The sequence below is a fragment of the Castor canadensis genome, chromosome 13 (assembly GCF_047511655.1).
Source record: "Castor canadensis chromosome 13, mCasCan1.hap1v2, whole genome shotgun sequence".
NCBI lineage: Eukaryota > Metazoa > Chordata > Mammalia > Rodentia > Castoridae > Castor > Castor canadensis.
In genome coordinates this window covers 112,773,449-112,785,881 of record NC_133398.1, presented here as the reverse complement: position 1 = coordinate 112,785,881, position 12,433 = coordinate 112,773,449, and positions in this window count along the sequence as shown.

The following is a 12,433-nucleotide window of genomic DNA, read 5'->3' as shown; positions in this document are numbered from 1 at the left end:
AAAATAAAGATGGAAGGCTTGAAACCTAACCCAGTTGTAGAGTATTGCCTAACATTCCCAAGACCTTGAGTTCAGTCCGCAGCACCATAAAATACATGCATACATACAAATGTACATACATACATGTACATTTATACACATGTGTACATATACATGCACACAAACACATGCAAAAGTAAAAAGGTTAAGAAAAATTGGCATGCAGATCTATTGCACCACACTGAGAACCAATGTTGATGTTCCCCTCTATCACCTTCTACTAGTTCACTTTCTTTTCCTCATTTTAGAATACATTTAAATATGCTAGATGAAAGGTAAATCTTGAAATATAAAGTGATTTAACTTGTCCTCTGAAAGACAGTAGACCCTTGCCATGCTTAACCCTATGGCTGAAGACCACCAAAGTCTTCCCATTTGGGAACTGAAATGCTACTGTGTTTGCAGCAACACAGGGGTTTGAACTCAGTGCCTCACGTTTGCTAAGCAGGAACACTTACTGTTTGAACCAGTCTGACAGCAAGAAACGCTCCTGTGTTATCCCTCTTCATTTTCACTTTTTGCTTTCTGTTCAAACGCTTTCCTTCCTTGCTTATGGGTATGGGCACACTTGTCCCTATACCATGTAATTCCATCCTGACAGGTTTTAAGTCCCCTCCCCCAGGTTCCTCTCTCTCTCTGATGCTGGCAGGTGCAAGACAAGAGTTCTACAACTGAGCTACACCCCCACCTCAACTGTGATATAATTCTTTTGTGCATATGTTCAAATCCCATTTTTTTGATTTTATAAAAATTTTCTTTCTGGTTTGATTGGCCAATACACACACATACAGAAGCCTATCCATCCAACATTTCACAAGAGTTACTGTGTGGGCCCCAGACAGAGAACACAGTGCCATTGAGATGAGTCCTGGTACTATGGAAGTTCACTCATATTCTACCTCCTACATATGTAATCCTAACTTGTAACTCAACAAAATATATGCCCTACATAACAGATTTGTGAAAAACAGATGTCTCAGATTTTATGTCTACAAGTACTAGGGTGTATTCTGTTAAACTCATGTGTTTAAAACATGTTACATCATTGTGTCAAAGTTTTAATTAGCCAGGTGTATAAGTTTTGAGAACACTGTTATTGTCATGTTTTATGATATGCTGAGAAAAAGCACAGGAAAAGCAGTACAATCCATCTTTTTTGTTTTCCTGACTTTACCCTGGATTGACATTAACTTCTGTATGAAAGCCCATCTTGGTTCTGTGAGAAGACTGCATTCCTGTGGAAAACAGAGCTATGAGGGAGAATGAGAACTAGGCCTTCTTAGGCAAGTGCTTCCCAGCATATTGGGGGGGGGGGGGCTTGAGTTTTGTATTCTTGGTTGGGAAGCAAACACAAAAGTTTGATGTTTTTTCTTTTACTATAGTAACAAAGGAATTCAGAATTTTATTGGTAAAAACCAGTGATATTTATGTTTGGAGAATTTTTAAGAGGCTATTATGCATCTATAATAATATACATTCTGAACATAACCCCTTCAGTTTTCTTGATCAAAACTTCAAAGATACATCAGCACCAAACTTTTGCTATTCCTGAGGTCAAGCTGAGGGTCTCCTTAACTTCCTTACCCAGGCTGAGCCTGGGTGTCTTTTTACCATCCAACCAAGTTCACCAAGTAATAAAAGAGTAGATACACTTCCTATGTACCTGGTACACTATCAGTTAAACCAATGTCAGGGGCCAAATTAATTCTTCAATATTTTTTCTCATTTTAACCTTCTGGAGAGGAGAATTCAAATTATGAAAATTATTTTTTCAACATCCAACTATCCTTAGTGTAGAGGAAGGGGGCAGAGGGGTAAAGGAGGGGACAGGAGAAAGGGGGAAGAAATGACCCAAATATTGCATGCATATATGAATAAAAGAAAAAAAAGAATAAAATATAAAGAACCACTTAGCATAGGATCAAGTCCTTGATCTGTGGCATGAACTTTTTTATAAATATGAGTTAAATTAGTTTTTCATTGACAAGTTATTTTTATTTAAGTAATTCCAAATGCACATATGATGACTATTCTCTGAGAAGATTAAAAATAATCTGGATAGTTTATAGTAAGCATCTCCTTCAAAATATTAAAAAAGCAAAGTGATGGAGTTGAAGGTCCCTTTGGATTTTTTAAATTCCAGGATTATTCCCTTCTTTTATAGCATCCTGGGATATAGCCTTCCTATTAATCTTTATGAATGAACAGCACCTTCATGATTTTGTTTTTTAAAAAGCTTTATACAAAAGCCAGGTGTGATGGCCCACACCTGTAATCAGAGAAAGAGGAAGAAGCAGAAGGACTGAGAGTTGGAGGCTACCTTGGGGTATGTAGCAAGGCCTTCTATACCCTCCAAAATACAACTGTATGCAATAATATCGTATTTTATAATTTATTTTTCTCACTTAAGATGGCATGATAGTTGATGTATTTCATTTAACATGAGATTTAATGTTCTCTTTCATTTCATTTTGCTTAATTTTCTAGTTTCTAAATGGACAACTATTGATTATTTTGTAGTGAAAGAAAATTAAGTTTTTAAATACTCACTGATAACAGTGTTGCTGCTAGTTGATTCATAGTATGTACTATGCTGTGCACAGTCATGTCACCAATTTGACTATATCTTGCCCAACTGCTCTCCAACGTGACTGACTCCATTTATGTTACCATTGATGTCTGAATGTGCCACAACCACACACTATGATTTAATATTGCCAGATTTAACACTTTCTAAAGTTAAAGTCATTCAAGGTTTTGTACTCTCTTTCCAAATATAAGATGTAGCCTGCTGTAATAATCCAATAACATTCCCAACTTCCTCATTTATCCTTTCAGTCTAGAATTTTGGTTCATGTTTTACTGTAAAGAGTTACTTAAAAGTTATCTTTATGCAGATAGTTTGAATTTTAAAAACAGTTTTAAACATTCTTTCCATTATGCATTCTCTCTCTCTCTCTTGTCCAAAGGTATGTCCTTAAGCTAGGCATGGTTACAATCCCAACACTGGGCAGCCAGGTACAAGCATATATTCCCAGATACTCAGGAGGCAGAGGTAAGAGGGTCATGGTCCAAAGCCAGCCCTGGAGACTCTATCTAAAAAGAAACAAAAATAAAATGGACTGAGAATGTGGCTCAAGTTGTAAACATAGTGTTTTGCTAGCAACTTTGCTTAGTGCTACCAAATAAATAAATAAATAAATATCCTTTAGTAGATCTTTCAGCAAATTCATGTGAGCAGGAAATTCTAAGTTAATGTATACTTGAAAAAATTTTTAACTTTACTGTTAACTATTAACTGAATTTTACTTTAGAAGAAACTGTTACATTGCTTTTCTAGCATTTGTTGCTACTGATAGTCATTCTTAAATTTGTTTGCCAATCATCTTTTGAGATGTTCCTTATAATTCATGCTTGACAATTTCATTGCTCTGTGTCTACATGTGTATTTAACTTAATTGGTCTACATTCTGAACTTCATGACCTCCCTTAATTTCCCCAAATCTAGAAATCTCTGCTCTTATAGATGTATTTTAAGATATATTTTGAAATCTTCAATTCACTTCTCTTTCCTTTATTGCTCATTAACTTTTCTACTCAGTATTATTTTCTGAGTGAGCATCTAAATAGAAACCACTGAATACCTCCAACATGTTCCAGTTTCTAAAATAAGAATCTGGGAGTATCCTAGACTCATCTTTTCTTTCCACTTGAAATCATGTTAACCAGTAAGTCCTACCATATATATTTTGACACTGCTTCTATATATAGCCTCAGGAATTCTCTGCTAGCTTCCAGAAATGGCATCTTAACTTGTCTCTTTTCCTCTATTTTTCACTATATTCATCTTGCTACCCACAAATTTTAATGTGACCCACCTGCTTCCAACATCCTGTGTCTCCCTGTAGCATTCAGTAACTACTAACTGCTTAGCTTGGCTTTGAGGCCTTGTGCCTCAATTCCATTTCTTGTAAATACTCTTCATTTGAATCACATCAACCTACTTATATACTTACAAAATCCACTTCCTTGTTCATCAGGATGCATATGTGTGTGTGTGTGTGTGTGTGTGTGTGTGTGTGTGTGTGTGTATCTCCAAGGCTTTGCATTTTTAAAGGATTCTTCCGGTTCATGTCAACCTGAATACTGTACTCAATATTTTCCTGTGAGAAGCATCCTTCTCCTGAAGTCACAAACCTCTCCCTCAAATCTTGAGCTACTGCTTCTCTCTCTTTCTCTCCAGCCCACCTCCAGGAGCCTATGCTTATCTTGCATACAAAATAGAACTTGTCTCACTATGTTGATTGGGGGCTGTATTTTTGGTCTGCTTTACCATTAGAGTATGGGCTTCTTGTGGGTTCTGCTTATATTGTATATTGGTTAAGTCAGGAATGTACAGTAATGAAATTAAATGAATGGAAGGAATACAGCAAATTTCTACATAAGGCAAAAGGTTAGGAGTGGGGATTAAATATTTTTAACTCTTGGATTTTGAATCTGGTATTTCAAATTTTATTGACCAATGAATCAGAGAACATCAAAGAAAATAAATTGGTATATAATTGTCACATTTGTTGAAATGTCAAACATGGAGATTCTTTTTCATTTAAATAATGCTGTAAGGAATAGAATTCCAAAATTTGCAATAAATGTCAACTAATTCCTTTTAGTTCTGAAGTACAATTGTTTCTAAAATGGTTTTGTATATGAGTAAATATATATATGTATATTATATATACTTACCCACATATATAGGTCTATGTGTATGTGTGAATTTATATTTATAGATGTAAGCCTAGCAAAGTTCTACTTTGAATAAGTTCTAAATGGACAATGCATTATGAACCTTACACACCTGCAAATCTTCTCTGAATTAACTGACTGGTTGTATAGTTATATTTATACAATGATTAGTTGAATTACTTACTGAACAATCATGAGACTGATATTCCTTATATCTTTTCTGAAATAAGGCATGAAGTGCGTAAGTACAGTTAACAAATAGAGTCATAGTCTGTGATGGCACAATACTGCTGTAATAAGCATGAGATCATTCTCAATGCTTAATGTAATTATAAACTCAGAGCACAACACTGAAAAATAGTGACCAGTCATTGGTTTATTTAGATTTGTAAATGGAAAAAAGTAGTCTTCCATTTATATCAAACTGCACTAAATTATAAGCCAAAACTAGTTTAAGTTATTGCTGAAAGTGGGTTTACTTTTAAGTATCTGGGGCTTGATATGGAGGTTAGCAGTAAAAATGATCACTATTAGCCAAGAAAGCAAAAAAAGGACCTGTTAATATTTGTAGTAGTTGCAAGGTGGATACTGAGATAATAAACACACACTTGGAGGTTATACTACCTTGGTTACTGCAGAGTATGCCAGTGGGCACAGTAGGGCTACTAAACACTGCACTGCCACCTACCAGGCATTTGCTGTTTGATAAACAGATTACGATACAGTAAAGTCATACCTCCTGGAATGTAGTAGAATGTACTGTGACATATCATGATACCACCACATTTTGGTCAGCTGGCAAGGTATTTTAATTTTACTCTTTGACAAGCTTAGCAAATATAAAAGAACTATAGAAACAAAACATAAAAAAGATACTGAAATAAAAATGTGAACATGCCAGCTCTTACTATAGAGCTATTCTCCATAACCAAAAATATATATTTTGGAATTTTATCTCCCAATTTAAAAAAAGCTTTTCTGAACATCTGCTATAGCTATCCTAGCTATAAGCTAAGACAATTATAAAGCTGTAACCTTAAAATGATTATTTCCTACTGGCTACTGCTCAGAATTTTATTGAACTCATTAATCAGAGAAAAAATAAATATAACAACAACAATAAATGTTGGCTGTGTCTTCAATTTTGGTGTTTTCCCTTCTTTTTTTTTTGGAAAATAACCATTATCAAGTGAGGCAGGGTATAGAACAAACACATCTGTGTTGCATGTATCTTTCTAACAAATTTCCTGCTCAAAACAGCCCCAGCAGGGGACAGATATTTCTTAAAATGACACAGCTGCAGCCTCTGAAACTCAGTGAACCACACTTTGACAAAAATTCCCTACACCTAGAAATGCTAACCTACAGCTTGAGACTGTTGTTTTTTCATGCTTCAATATGTGGTAGAAAAGGAAACACAAAATCTCACACTGCAATATGAATGTTTACTTTATGCAATTCATACATGAGATTCATGTAATTACTTCATGCAATTCAAACTCATACACACATATTTGAATTTATATGCACAGATGTAATATGCAATACATGGTAAACCTTGACAAAAAAGCAAATTATCTTGCAATACAAGGTTAGGCATTAAATTAAATATATCCTCATTTGAAGAAATATGGAGTTGGGGTATTTAATATTGAAAAATCCTCTAGACAATTAAGGTATATCATTTACACATAAAGTTTAAGTATGACAATAGGGTTTTGAAGTATTTAAAAAATTAGATTTAATTGACAGTGCTACCTATCACTTTTAAGCTATGTCTTTAGAGGAAGTTTTTTGAGTTTCAGTTTTCTTATCTGTGAAAGATAGGCAATAATGCCTATATATGCTCAAAGATAACATATGTAAAGCAAAAGGAATATGTAGACATTCAATGGTTAGTTATCACCTAAATGATTTTAATAAATATCTTTATAAGATTTATTTCACAGTTTCCTGTCTTCTTCAACTAGACTGGCAGAAGTTTAACCTTACTTTCATTACTAATGGTCATTATTTCAAAAGCAGTTATGATGCTGTAATAAAGTATTTATCTCCAAGTACAAAAGAGCTGTGTAAGCCTATTTGCTTCCAGGCAGACATTGCTGTGATTATTCAAGTTCTTACTTTAATGATAATTTTGACATCTTTGCTGGCTGCCACTTCTTTACCTGTAGTGTCCCTAAATGCAAAGGGGTTTTCCCAATCTGGGTAGAGGTTTGCCATCCATAGATTGGTAATGCAAAAATCATTTCTAAACAAGATATATTTTTCTTTTAATAAGGAAAACTATGGAAAGTGAAGTGTTACCAAATTGTGATTGTTATAGGATGCATAAAAATCTATGTTTTAATTTACAAAAAACCATTTTAGAAGATCCAAGTTATAAAAAATATTGAGAATACTTCCTTTCACTTATTTTTCTTTGCTATTTTATATCTACTTCCAAATAGAAAATCATATTCGTAAGAATGTAAGAAATAAATCTAAGCTAAGAACTAAAAGCCCCTGGGAGAGGGAAAGTCTCAGATACCTTCCTACAGGTAATAACAGCACACAGTCAATGCGTGTTTCATATCATGTATATCACATAACATGTGTGCATAAGAATATCCCACAGCTGATATTTCAGCAAAATGCACTGTTCTTCATTCTTTATGCACTCTCCATCCTCTGACCTCATTATTTATGTCTGTGTATCTGTGCAGATCTTAAAAAAATATGTATTGTTTGTTATCTAAACCTTAGCATATGTGTGCTAAATTATTTACAATTAGCAAGTTCTGCTGAGAGCTGAACCCACCAAACAAGGAAATCAATATCTCAGAATGTCACAGAAAGGAAGGAAATCAAAATGGAGAGTTATGAATTGGGAATAATTCAGGAAGAGAGTTTGGTAAATTGAGAGCACCACTTGGAATACTTGTCAGACCAGTACTTCAACTTTGACCTCAAATGCCACCTATTCTACCTTCATTTTAACATACTACTTCCTCCACAGTCTGGTAGTTGTTGTTCTTTGAGGATTTGAGAGCTAGGTCTATAGGATGTTTCCTCTGTTTAAAAGCTCTGTATGTTTATAGAGGATTCATTTAAAACATTCACTTCTGACAAGTGTCACACTGGACATGATTAGGAAAGCCCTTTAATTTACCACAGATCAGACAAAAATGCAATCAAGGAATAGACAATTCCTTTTAAGCACAGAAAGATTAGAAGCAATTCTTACAATGATACTTGAGATTTTTGCTTGGGTTTACTTAACACACCATTAAGCCTGAAGATCAGAGGAGGGAAACCAAGCCTTTGCCTTATGGATACAACACATGGGCCTACCATGGTAGACACAGTGCTTATTCTTTCTCACAGAGCTATTTAACTGCATGGTGCAAATAAAGTTATCATTTTCCTTGTGTTAAAGTTTGTTAAATGAAATTTATGTTTTTAACACACACTGCAAACACCAAAAACTGATTGTACTGTTATCAGCTTTTAAATAAAAATAGTTTGCTCTCTAGTAAGGACAGGAGAACTGGTCAATTTATTTCAGAAAACTTTATGTACAAAGAGACAGTGCCTATGTACTTAATAGAGAGGATATACAGTCCAGAAGGGTAATTTTTAATTACAATTTATAGTGGGATTATTAATAGTCTACACTTATCTGATTTTATGGAACCACAATGCTGACACAGGTAACTGCAGTAGTGTAGGAGGCATAATTTTTTTTCATCCTGAGTAGAAAGTGAAATTGGCATTGCTATCTTACATGAAACCCAGCTGACTCTATTAACTGCTTGGGTCCAATCAAATTGATTATGCATCCTATTTTCACAGGTAAAACCTGTGAAAAGAATAAACAAGAACTGACTGTAGTTTTAATACATCACTATCTTCCCATTAAGACTTCCCATTAAGCCATATGAATATTTCTCACTTGCAGGGGTTCAACTCCAAAGCTATTAAAACCTAAATCATATCAGGTATCTATAATGTATTACCAAACATTATTCTTTAAAATTGAATACTATGAAATAAAACAAATTTGGGAAACAATATGTATTCAAGAACACCAGGGAACTAGAGAAGGTGCCTTGACCTAAAGTATTACCAGCTTTGGGGATGCTGTTCATTTGTTCTGCAAACACTTGTGCTTACTATGTGCCAGGCACTGGGTGAGGAGTAAGGCAATGAGAAGAGGGTTGTGTGTGTGTGTGTGTGTGTGTGTGTGTGTGTGTGTGTGTGTGTGTATGCAAACTACTTTAAAATTTAAGATGTACCTTCCAGAAAAAGTAGCATTGACCAAGGTATTTTGCAAGAGATACTTTCTCCATAGACAAAGGTAGGTTGTCACCAAGAGTCCTAGCACACAGCTGGGACATGACACGTATTTGGTGGAATGGCAACAGATTGGATCGTTGGGGTAGTAATAGGAACCTGCTGTTTTTTATGTTGCTTGGCACTTTCCAATTCATAACACAAAAGAAGATTTTTTTTTGTTTAGGGTTTAGGACTAAAAGTCAATATTGGCCACAGCATTCCTGAGTATCTTCTACAAAACACCAAACCTAATGCAGGCTCTATGAATTCACTCTCATGTATATTGATCTCTTTACTCAATAAATCTCTATTGAGTATTTACTGGAATTATAGAAAAGTTGGGGAAATAGTAGCTAATAGTGCTTGAAAGGTATGAAGCTTAAGTTTTAATGAAGAATTTTCAGAGAATCCTAATTCTCATATCATATAAATTAGTATAACAATATAAATATAAATGTAGTATAACAATATAAATGGGTTTAACCTAATTAAGTACACATGTAAATGACATAATGAGACACCTCTGTACAACTAATAAATACTTAAAAAGTATATTATATAATCTACAGTTCTAGCCAACAGAGGGGCTTATCCTTGCTGTAGGTCACCTCTCTAGGTCTTTCTATCTTCAGGAAAGTGATAAATCCATGAACCATCAGATTAATTTTTGAGCTCTGATATGATTCTACAGAAGTCTTAAACCCCTGGCTAGTTAGAAGGGAGCTGCTCTAACCAGTACTCCAATGGATGCTCTCGATTTACCAAACTCTCTTCCTGAATTATTCCCAAGACATTACTCTCCATTTTAATTTTACTTTCTTTCTGTGACATCTAAGACACAGCTATCCTTGTTTGGTGGGTTCAGTTCTCAGTAGAACTTGCTAATTGCATATAAATTGGCACATATCTTCTATGGTTTAGCTAACAAAAAATACATATTTTTTTAAAACCTGCACAGATACACACAACTTATAATTTTAATTTTACTAAAGAAATATATCCTGTACATTTCATCACAGAAATATATAGGATAGAGCTCTAAAAACAAAGTAAATAATTTAAGCTTCAAATTCTGGTTTGAGATTTTTTCTTAAAAGGGGAAAATTCACTGCATTCTTTTATAACTCTAAGCCAGCTGGGAAAATCCAGGGATAATTTTATAAAAATAACTATATTTCCTGTTGTGCTGCCACATTCTTCTAAAATTCTGCCACTAGATGGCATTACAGAAACTGTCATTTTCAATATAGTTCTGTTCCATAACAATATAACTTCTGGAATTGATGATTTAGTTTATGCAAAAGAAACAAGAACCAAGATTCAGAAAATGGTAGAAGAGTGAAGACAGTGTGAGGAGATAAGAGAAAGACAACTAAGAAAAGAAGACAGGGAAATGGAGGGAAGCTGGGGAGTGAGGGTAAAGAAAAGATGGAAGCAAGGTGGGTACTTTCCAAAGGAAATTAAGAAAGAAGGGAAAAGGGAAGGAGAAGAGCTCAAGGTATGAAAGTCTCATTCAAATGGCAGGGACTACATTAAGACATATACATTTTAGCATGATCCAGTAAACACACACACACACACACACTCGAAACCACATATGTGCTTCTGTAAAGAGGTTAATAAATGAGTCTCATAAAATTATACTTCTTTGGGTGATGTTCTCAGACATTTTTAATTTACTCCACACTACTTCCCTTTTTTGTTGTTTTTGCCTTACTAGTGTTTGAAATCCGGGCTTCCTGCTTGCTACACAGATGCTGTATTGCTTGAGACATGCTCCTAAACCTTTTTGCTCTGGTTATTTTGGAGATAACCAAAATAACCAGACTTATAACCTGAATTATGACTCTCTCTCTCTCTCTCTCTCTCTCTCTCTTTCTCTTTTATGTGCTGCTGGGATGACAGGCACATACACCATGTCAAGCTTTTTTTCTAGGGGTCATGAATTTTCATGCCTGGGAAAGTCTGGAAATGCAGTCATCCTGAATTCAGCCTCCCATGTAGCTTGGGATGGTGCAATTGCAACCAGCTATAGGTTTTTCTAACTTTCTGCTTGAGCTTGCCTCAAACCATGACACTCCCAATCTCAGCCTCCCACGTACTTACTGTTATAGGTGTGAGCCACTGGATCCTGGCTCTTCTTCACTTTTTAAAAAACAAAGCAAAACATTTTTATCAGTATACATTACTTGTACAAGTGTTTTCTTGTGACCTTTCCATATATGCTTACAATATATCTTCTTTAGGTTCATCTCCACTTCCCTCATCCCTCTTCCCCTGACACAAAATGATTTTGACAGGCTTCAATTTTTTTTTCATATAAGTATATAAAATATATTGATCATATTCACCCTCCTTTAACCTCTCCATTATATTGCCCCCTTTCCCTAACAAGACTGGTTTTTCATTCTTATCCTTCATTATTTAAGTGTATATTCATTGTTGAAAAGAGTTTTGCTATGGTATTTCACCTGTAAATATATTGAATGTTAATCACTCTAAACACCTCTGTTATGTTCCCTGCTATTATTTCCCCCTTAAAACTACTTATTGCAAGCTACTAAATTGATTTCAAGACTTTCTAACAGGAAATGACCCAGAATGTGATCAACATTGTTTCAGTGTATTATAAATTAGAGCTGGCCATATAAGTGGCTCATAAAACATTTGTTGAATAAATGAACTAGTCTTTAAATGACAAAAAAAAGATAGTGAAGCCACCTGATTGTGAAAAACACAATTGGCCAATGACCAGAGCAGTATGTCAGCCCACATGAAGGTGGCTGGCTCAAAAAGTGAGCATGTGATTATTACTCTGTAAATTGGTAAGTCTTCTTTTATTTAGTAGAGTGAGAAATACCAATTAGGCATTTTCCAACACAATACAAAGCAAAATACCAGTTAATCAAGTCTCTATTAACAGTAGAAACAAAGTGAAATTGCTGAGAAAATAGCATGGTTTGGGACAGAAAAAGAATTATTAAGGGAATAAAAAAGAAAAAAGAAATGGGACGGAAACCACAGCCACAGAGTTCTTAATTACTAAAAAGCCATTTAAAACAGTGTTGGCAGTGATTCTAAAACCAAGTTTATCTTTTGAATCTTATAGTCTTTCTTCTTTGATTTGTTCCCACTGGACTTGTAAGTCATTGGGTACAGTGTTTATTTGATAGCTAAATGTGTACATGTGTGTGCATGTGTGTTTATATATCAGGGAATGAGTACAGATACCCAAATATCGTCCAAATAATTCTATAAATAATTGCAATATAATAGGTAAAGTTAAAATCCCCTTGATATATGTCAGTACCTGGACTATGTGAAATTAGAACAT